Raw genomic sequence first — 10,404 nt, forward strand, 5'->3', positions numbered from 1 at the left:
CAGGTGAAAGGCGTATGCATTCCAGGATAGTAGATGTCCCAGGAAGGGGAGGCAGGCTTCATCTCAACAAATCAGTAAGAGATCCTAAGGCCCAGAGTAGTCCAGCAGAAAAATACCAACACCAGCAACCCCCTAACCCTAACTTACTTTAGCACAGCCAGGGGAACCAGCAGACTCCAGCTCTGAGAACCACATGTGCTGGCATGGCCCCAGGAAGGTATCCTCCAGCTTCCCCACCACTTGTTTCAAAACAACCCTTCACAGGCAGGCATCCTCCAGTAGTGGACCTCAGGGTACTTCAGTATAGCCCAGGGAAATGCAGAAAAAAATCTCACTTGAATTAGCACATGCCAGGCACAACAACTGGGACCCCAACTCAGTACTGGGTAAGCTATCAGACACCTAGAGCCTCCAAGGGTTAGCACTCAAGGCCCCAGGGCATAAAACTAGTGACCAGGACTGTGGCTCCTAGCACAAGGAGCTTGGGATGGTGACACCTGTGCTCCAGAGGAGAGTTCAACTTTAAAAGCCAGGAAATAGATGAACAAGATGAATAAGAAGCAAAACAAAACATTGATCACTGAAAGCTTTATGGCGACAGTGAAGATCAAAATACAAACTCAAAATTGGACAACACTGTCAATAAATCTACATCTAAATGCTCAAAGGGGAATATGAATTGGTCTCAATCCAAAAAAGCCTTCTTGAAGAGCTGAAGAATGATTTTAAAAGTCAAATAAGAGACGTAGAAAAAAAAAACTGGGAAAGGAAATGAGAGGTATGCAAGAGAGAGTCAAGAGCTTGGAAAAGGAAGGACAAAAATCGACTGAAAAAAAACAACTCTAAAAAGTAAAATTGGCCAAATGGAAAAGGAAGTGTAAAAGCTAACTGAAGAAAATAATTTCTTAAAAATTAGAACTGGGCAAATGTAAGCTATTATACTATAAAATATCAAGAATCAGTCAAACAAAATCAAATGAGTGGAAAATAGAAGAAAATGTAAAATGCATTATTGAAAAAACAACTGACCTGTAAAATAGATGCAGGAGACACAATTGAAGAATTATTGGACTACCAAAAATCCATGGAAAAAAAAGAGCATGGACAGCATCTTTCAAGAAATTCTCAAGGAAAACTGCTCTGAGGTCCTAGAACCAGAGGGCAAAACAGTCATTAAAAAAATCCACCAATCACCTCCTGAAAGAGATCCCAAACTGAAAATTCTAAGGAATACTGTAGTAAAATTCAAGAACATCAGATCAAGGAGAAAATACAGCAAGCAGCCAAAAAGAAACAATGCAAATATATTGGAACCACAATCAGTATTATGGAGGACATAGTTGCTTCTACATTAAAAGATTGGAGGGGCTGAAATATGATATTCTAGAAGGCTTGGACTACAACCAAAAGTCAACTAGCCAGCAAAATTGAGCACAAACTTCAGAGGAAAAGCAGGATATTCAATGAAATAGGGACTTTCAAACCTTCCTGATGAAAAGACCACAGCACAACAGCAAATTCATCTTCAAATACAAGACTTACGAGAGACATAACAAGGTAAACATACAAGAAAATAAAGTGTGTTATTCAATAGGGGCAAATTGTTTACATCCCTACAAGGGGGTACACAGGATGGAGAGAAAGTAGACAGATGGTATTCATAACTGTGAATGTCAATGTGATGAGCTCTCCCATAAAATGGAAGGGGATAGCAGGGTGGATTAAAAAACATAATCCTACACTATATTGCTTAAAAGAAACATTTTTTATTTATTTATTTTTGTTTAGCAACAATCACTTCCATAACCTTTTGAGTTTTTAAATTTTCTCACCCTCCCTCCCCACTCCCACCCCAATACAGTGTACAATCTGATATAGGCTATACATGTACATTACTATTAAACATATTTTCATATTAGTGATGTCATAAGGAAGAATTAGAACCAATAGGAGGAACCACCAGAAAGAGGGAACAAAACAAAACAGAAGAAAAAAATATCAAATAGTATGCTTCAATATGCATTCAAACTCTATAGTTCTTTCTTTGGACATGGATAGCATAAGAAATATATTTGAAGGGGCATGATGCACATAGAGTAAAAGTAAAAAGCTGGAGAAGAATATCTTATGCTTCAGGTGGAGTAAAAAAAAAACAATGGTAGCAATTGTGATCTGAGACAAAGCAAAAGTGAAATATAGATCTCATCAAAAGAGATGAGGAAAACTACATCCTGCTAAATGGTAACATAGACAATGAAGTAATATCATTACTAAACATATATTCATCAAGTGGTATAGCATCCAGATTCTTAGAGGAGAAGTTAAGGGAATTACAGGAAGAAATAGTCAACAAAACTTTATTAGTGGAAGACCTCAACTTCCCCTGGCCGAACTAGATAAATCTAACTAGAAAAAATAGAGAAAGGAAGTTAAGGAGAGGAATAGAATTTTAGAAAAGTTAGATACAGTAGGCCTCTGGAGGAAATTGAAAAGGGATAGAAAGGAATATACCTTTTTTTCAGTGGTACATGGCAGTGTACAAAAATTGATCATGTAGTAAGGCATAAAAATCTCACAATCCAATACAGAGAGGCAAAAATATTAAATGCATTCTTTTCCAGACCACGATGCAATAAAAATCATGTGTAATAAAGGGCCATGTAAAGATAAATTAAAAATTAATTGGAAACTAAATAATCTAATCCTAAAGAATGAGTGGGTCAGACAACAAACCACAAAAACAGTTAATAACTTCATACAAGAGAATGACAGTAATGAGACAATGTACCAAAGCTAAAGAGATACAGCGAAAGTGATTCTTAGGGGGTCTTATATCTCTCAATGCTTACATGAATCAAATAGAGAAAGAGGAGATCAAATAATTAAACATGCCACTAAAAAAGCTAGAAAAAGAACAAATTTAAAAATCCTTAATTAAATGCCAAATCAGAAATTCTGAAAATCAAAGGAGAGATTAACAAAATTGAAATTAAGAAAACTATTGAACTACTAAATAAAACTAAAAGTTGCTTTTATTAAAAAAAATGAAATACATAACTCTTTGGTTAGTTTGATTTTAGAAAAAGAAAGAAGAAAACCAAATTACTAGTATCAAAAATGAAAAGGGTAATTCACCACCAATGATGAATAAACTAAAACAATAATTAGGAGCTATTTTGTCCAACTGTACGCTAATAAATTTGAAGATCTTAGTGAAATGGATGAATATTCACAAAAATATAAATTGCATATATTAACTGAAGAGGAAACAAAATACTTAACCCCATTTCAGAAGAAAAGGAATTGATCAAGCCATCAATGAAACCCCCAAAGAAAAAATTTCCAGGGCCAGATTGATTTACAAGTGTATTCAGTCAAACATTTAAATAGCAATTAATCCCAATACTATATGAACTTTTGGGGAAAATAGGCAAAGGAGTTCTACCAAATTATTTTTAAGATGCAAATATGGTGCTGATACCTAAACCAGGAAGAGTCAAAACAGAGAAAGAAAACTATAAACCGATTTCCCTAATGAATATGGATGCAAAAATTTTAAAATATTTGCAAAGAGATTATGGCAACTTATCTCGAGGTTGATACACTATGATCAGGTAGGATTTATAACAAGAATGCAAGGCTGGTTCAATATTAAGAAAACTATGAGAATAATTAACAATATCAACAACAAAACTAACAAATCATATGATTATGTCAATAGATCAAAATCTTTTTTTTAGCATCTAATGAGATGATTGTATTATTCCTGTTGGTTTTCTTATTGATTTGGTCAATTATGTTGATATTTTTCCTAATATCCAATCATTCCTCCAGTCCTAGTATAAATCCCAACCTGTCATAATGTATGATCCACGTGATATATTACTGTAATAGTCCTGCTAGTATATCATTTGAAATTTTTGAATCAATATTCATTAGGGAAATTGGTCTGCAGTTTTCTTTCTCTGTTTCAGCTCTTCCTGGTGTAGTGATCAGCACCATTTTTGTGTGATAAAAGGAATTTGTCAAGACTCTTGCATCTATTTTTCAAATAGTTTGTATCATATTGGAATTAATTATTCTTTAAATGCTTGGTATAATTCACTTGTAAACCCATTTGGCACTGGATAATTTTTCTTAGGCAGTTTGGTAATGCTTTGTTCAATTTTATTTTCTAAAATGGGGTTATTTAGGCATTCTCCTTCCTTATCTGTTAATCTGGGTAATTTATATCTTCATAAATATTCATTTATTCTTCTCAGATTGTCATATTAGCATATAATTGAGCAAAAATATTTCCTAATGATTGCTTTAATTTCTCCTTCATTGCTGGTGTTTTCACCATTTTCATTTTTGATACTGGATTTTCAGCTTTCTTAATCAAATATCCAATGCCTCATTATTGTATTGGTTTTTTTTCTTCTTAAAACCAGCTCTTAATTTTGTTATTAGCTCAATAGTTTTCTTACTTCCAATTTTATTTATCTTGCATTTGGTTTTCAATTTTTCTAGTTTGGTGATCAAGGACTTTTAATTTGTTCTTCTTCCAGTCTGTTGTTGTTGTTGTTGTTGTTGTTGTTGTTTGCACAATTCATTGATCATCTCTGTCTCCATTTTTGTGGATGTAAGAATTCCACTAAATACATTTTCCCCTACGAACTGCTTAGCCTGCATCCAATAAATTTTGGTATGTTCCCTCATTGTTTTCATTCTTTTTAGTGAAATTATTGATTATTTCTACACTTTGTTTTTTAACCCACTCATTTTTAAGTATTAGATTAATTAATTTGCAATTAATTTTTAATCATTCTGTCTACTGGCATTTATTGAATGTAATTTTTATTACATTATATATTGAAAAGAATATATTTAATATTTCTGTTTTCCTATGTTTTATTTTAAGAATATGCCTTTTGTTTATGCCCTAATAAATTATCATTTTTTGTGTAAGTGCCATGTACTTCTGAGAGAAAGATACAGCCCATGCTCAATTTTGCTCCTCTCCCAGCCCAGGGAAACAGACCTTTCCCATTAACTGTCCCAGTTGTCTTGGACTAGAAATTTATTTCATTCTATCTTTTTACTGGTTCTGCTGCTCTAGAATTTGTTGAAAGCCATTTGTACAGGCATTTGGAGAGGTTTGGGAGAGAGCTCAAGGAAGTCACATGTTTTACTCCACCATATTGTCTCTGCCCCAAAAATTACTTCTTTCTAAACTGTATGTGAATACTGTAAATTATTAAATCAACAATTATTTAAATCACATAATCTGTGCTATAAATTTTACCAAGTTCATATCCACTTTCACTCAGTTGCTGTAGTTTTGGTAAACATTTAAACATTATCTAACAGTTTATGTTACTTCTATTTTCCCCCCTCCTACCTGATACCCCTTCATTATCATCCTGCCCTTTTTCTAGACTCCTCTTTGAAATACCGGAACAGAATACATGTTTAATAAATGTTGACTGATTGATTGTTGGCTCTTTGCTTTAAAGCTTCTTTACTAGAAACTCCTGGTTTTCTATCTGATTGTTCCCTGGTTGCTATGACATCAGAGATAAGACAATACAATTATCCCTTCTACATCCTGAGTTTTAGGAGCATGGAACCCTGTGATCTTGAAAATCCAAGTAAATTGTTTTGGCCCTCTCTTTGCACCACAGAAGAAGTCTGATTTTTTTTTCCCTTTTTCTTTTTTTGGGGTATTTATAGTATTTTATTATAAAATTTGGGCTAAGTATTTGGTCAGAGGATATATAATACAATTATATACATATATATGTGTGTGTGTGTGCGTGTGTGTGTGTATGTGTGTGTGTGTGTGCATATATGTATACAGTTTTGAGTTTCTAATTTTTTTTTGTGTGTGTCATCTGCTGGCCTTCATGAGTTCTCTGCAGTTTCCACAAAAGTCCCACAAAATTACCATTTCATTTATTCTGTAATATATCAAAACCACAATGGGAAAAATTGTGATGTGGAAGGGATAACTATAATGAACTATGCCTGGCCAGAGTCAGTTATCTCTTTGTAAATCACCTGAGCAGCTCTGATCCTGTAGCTGCCCTGACTCATTCTTAAGCTACCTATGCTGCCCTGAACTATGGAACTAATAGATCCAATGATACTTAGTGGTCTTTTACTCAGCAGCAGCCTCCCACTATACCGCTGTGGATTACTTTTTCTTGCCTTGGTTTCAAGATCATTTTATTTCAGACTTTCTGGTGTAATACCTGGTTGTATCCTTCCCTGCTCTTTCCCAGGCCCTTATTAGAGATATCAGTAATGGTCCCTGCCTTAGGGAATGGGTGTAATGCCCTAGATATTTGCCTTTTGTATTGCCTTCCCATTAGCACTCTCCAAGATGCATCTAGTAAATACATTTGCATTTCCATGAACCAGCAAGATAAAGGGTCTATTGCTTTCAACATTAACTCGACTAATTTTTCAGGGATATTCTCTAGTTCTGGCAACAGACCTTAATAAACAGGTAGCTTTCTTAAGCTATTTCCTAAACCAAATAGAGCAGATTAAGTATTTAAACAAATATTACTAGAGAAATAAGTCTATCTCAGGAAACTAAAACAAACAAACAAACAGCAACCAAAACAAAACAGGGTATATCTAAGCTTTGAATGCTCCTTTTAATAAATAAATTTTTGGGGGCACCTAGGTGGTGCAGTAGATACAGCACTGTCCCTGGAGTCAGGAGGACATGAGCTCAAATCCAATTTTAGACACTTACTAGCTATGTGACCCAAAGCAAGTCAAGTAACCCTGATTGCCTTGAAAAATGATAATTTTTTGATTGTTAATACCGCCTCATTTATCTGGGAAACATCTTCTATCTCAATGGTTCTTTTGAAATAGAAAAAGATATATGGCTAGTGAATAGAATGTTGGACATGTGGATTTGGTGTAAAGAATGCCTGAATTTTAATTGTTTATCCATAAATCTCCTTGGGCCCCTCTCAGAGCAGGTATCTGTCATTTATTGGGTGGTATCACTTTCTTATCTATTCTGGGGGTTGGTCTGCTAGACCCTATGGTTGTCTGCATGAAGAATAGAAAATCACAGAAACTGATACAATTTTTTTTGTTCTAAATTGAAAATTTTAAAAATTGTAATGGAAATCTAAATTAGATAGGAAACTTCAAGGTTCATGTGAGCTACTTTTCAAAGTTATAAGCTACAATGGCCAAAAACACTTGCAGAATATTTGTGGGAGCTTCATTGTATGGTCAGTTCCTGTGCTTATTGCTTAGTTGTGGGTCCATGTAAAATATGACATTCCAAATCAGTTCTTATGTGTTTCATACAGCAGTCACACCATACAAAGATTAAGGGCCAAAATTATTTATTTATTTATTACTAAAGGCTGAACAAATTTAATTTGACTAACTGTGCTCAAAAAAGGTCTTATAGGAGCATAGCTCCAGACCAGAAATAGCTGGCTATTTAGCAAAATACCAGGTTATTTAATTTCAAGAACAAAATGAAGAAAAGAAAAAAAAGAGGCAAAATGAACTCTAGGAAAGTGATATTCTGAGATTCAAGTTCAAGAGCAAATAAGAGAGTTACCTCTGAGTACACTATGAAATGCTAGTAATGATTTTGGTAATCAAGTGGGATATTAAATTAGTCCTAACATATGGTTTGGAATTATGAAAACAAGTAGTACAAAATGAACAAATTTCTCCAGAAGATTTTCAAATAAGCTAAATAAAAGGGAAAAAAATAGAAAAGTAATTGATGTTTGTTATACATGTCAGAAATCCTCCAATAATTCTCCAGAGATTAATATATTTTCTGGAGGGATGCATTGGTTGTATTTTCATTTTCCCAAGAATTTATAGAGCACATAAACTGGGGATAGTGGAGCTACAGAACAACTGAGAGGATTTGCACAAATGACCATACCTTACAAAAATCCAGAAAGGAAGGTGCCTGCCCAAAATGGATGAAGAGAATGTAAAATAGACAACTTCAAAAAGAAGATGATAGTGAGAGCTATTAAGTAAAATGAGAAGAGTACCAATGGTGATGTCCAGGATTTTGGTTAAATAGCAGGAGTATGATGAGTCAGACTTAAGACATATATGATAGTCCAGCCTCAGCCCTGATTCTGGTTTGGCTGTGGTCCTGGTTTCCTACAGAAGGGTACTATGGAGAAACTGGTGTGGCAGGCCCGGATGGCCTTCCATACAGTCCCTTTGTGGCCACTGTCCTTCCAACTGCAGCAGTTGTAGGCCCTGCAGAGGAAAATGCAGACAGTGCCAGAAGGAGATCCTGACAGTGCTGGCCCAGAATCTGCACAGGAGTGAATTCAATGCATATAGTCATGAAGTTATTAGTGTTTCTGGTGAGCTCAAACATGTACTGGATAAACTTCCTGAGTGGAATGTCCTAGAGTTAGCTAAGAAGAATGATGGATGAGACCTATATCCAATCAGAGCCTCTTGGAGTGGTCTTGGTTATTGGGGCTTGGAACTACCCATTGTTCCTCAATATCCAGTCATAAATAGGAGCCATTACAGTAAGAAATGCTGTCATAGTCAAGCCAACAGAATTAAGTGAAAGGACAGCCAAAATCCTCCATCAATATTTAGACAAGGAGCTATACTGTGTTATTAATGGTGGCATTAAAGAGACCATGGAACTTCTGAAGCAAAGATGTGACTGTATTCTCTATACTGCAAATACTGGAGTGGGGAAGGTTGTCACTGAAGCTGCTGCCAAGCACTTAACCCCTATGAGTCTAGTGCTGCAATGGAAGAGTCTATGTTACATTCATAAATATTTCAATTTTGATGTTGCTTGCAGACGTATCACCTCAGGAAAGTATATGAACTGTGGTCAGACTTGCATTGTGCTGGATTACATCCTCTATGAGCTGTCCCTCCAGAGTCAAAGTGTGTAGAAAATAAAGGAAACTGTTGAGGAATTCAAATCAAATTAAAAAGTGTTCTGATCATGAAAGGATCATCAACTTCTGTCATTTTAAAAAGGTGACAAATTTACTTAAGAACAGAAGATAGATTTTGGAGAGGAGATGGATGAGGCCACATGACATATAGCCCAGATCATCCTTATTGACATTAACCCCAACACTGAGGTGATGCAAGAAGAGATTTTTGCTCCTGTGTTTTCAATAGTGCCTGTGAAAAATGTAGATGAAGCAATACAGTCCATAAACCAGGGAGACAGTCTCCTGTCCTATGAGCATTTTCTAATTACAATAAACTGATTAAAAGGATGATAGAGGAAACCTCCAATGATGGGGTGACTAGCAATGATATCATCATGCATTTCACTCTCAGTTCTTTGGCCTTTGAAGGAGTTGGTAACAGTGGGATAGGTGCATATCATGGAAAACACAGTTTTGACACCTTCTACCATCAATAATTATGCCAAATAAGTTTAAAGATGGAAAGTGCCAACAAATGCTCACCAAATAATTATCCAGTCCAAGGTACACAAGACAAACTTCTTTCTCTTTAAATGCTTCAACAAAGGCAGAGCTAGTCTCTTCTTACTAGGTTTTCTGGGTGTCCTAGTAGTCATAATTACAAATTTTCAATACTACTAAAGATGGCTGGGGTTCAACTTGCAAGTTGTCTTTACCGGATTGCTGCTTTTGTTACCTGATTCATGAAAAAAATGATTCTATTAAAATATTAATATAAAAGCACTAAGATTACCTTAAAGCAGATTTTTATTTAATCTTCTAAAAACCTGGCATTTCAGTCACATCTCCAAACTCTTCTGACAATGGGGTCACTTGAGGTGAATGTTTCAGATAGAGTTTGTTAGAGATTGAGATTATTAAAAGGAGAAAGGGATGCTTTAGGTGGGGCTCTTTGGTTCCTGGCCTTGTTTCCCTTTGATGCTGCACCCACTCCCAGGCTTTCTTGAAACATAAGACAGGGCAGCGTGTGGGCAGAGCCTTTGAAAGAGTTTCTCAGTTGCTAAGAGTCCCTGAAACCTTTTTTTTGGGGCATGGTCTTCCTCAGTGTAGCTCAGAAGAGAAGCAATATTAGATCAGTGCCTTCTAATTCCATATGATGCCAGGTCAGAGGAGGGGCACAAAATCCTTCCATTTGCCACACTCTAGTTTTTATTAGAGAGGCCAAATGGGATGCAGATAGCTTTTAAACTTGGCCATGGTCAAAGAACTCGGTCACTATCCTGTTTGTGAAAACTAAGCAACGAAGTTTATTTCACAATTAAAGTTTTTACAGAGGACAGTTGTCCAAAATTTTTTTCTTGTCATGTTTTGTGTTTCACTTGGGAGTGGTTTGTGCTGTAGCTAACTTCAGGCTTTTCGCAGCTGGAGTTAATTTATGTTCCCTTCCCCGAGGCTGCCAGATCCCTAGGAGCAGCTACCACCACCAATTGAG

At 35.6% G+C, this 10,404-nt stretch overlaps 1 pseudogene; it reads left to right on the plus strand.

Annotated features, from left to right (window-relative positions):
• The first annotated feature begins 8,160 nt into the window (after positions 1-8,160).
• On the plus strand, positions 8,161-9,593 carry LOC110212492 (aldehyde dehydrogenase family 3 member A2 pseudogene; annotated as a pseudogene).
• Positions 9,594-10,404: the final 811 nt, after the last annotated feature.

This window comes from Phascolarctos cinereus, unplaced genomic scaffold, assembly GCF_003287225.1.
Source record: "Phascolarctos cinereus isolate Bilbo 61053 unplaced genomic scaffold, phaCin_HiC Scaffold_4;HRSCAF=312, whole genome shotgun sequence".
Lineage (NCBI taxonomy): Eukaryota > Metazoa > Chordata > Mammalia > Diprotodontia > Phascolarctidae > Phascolarctos > Phascolarctos cinereus.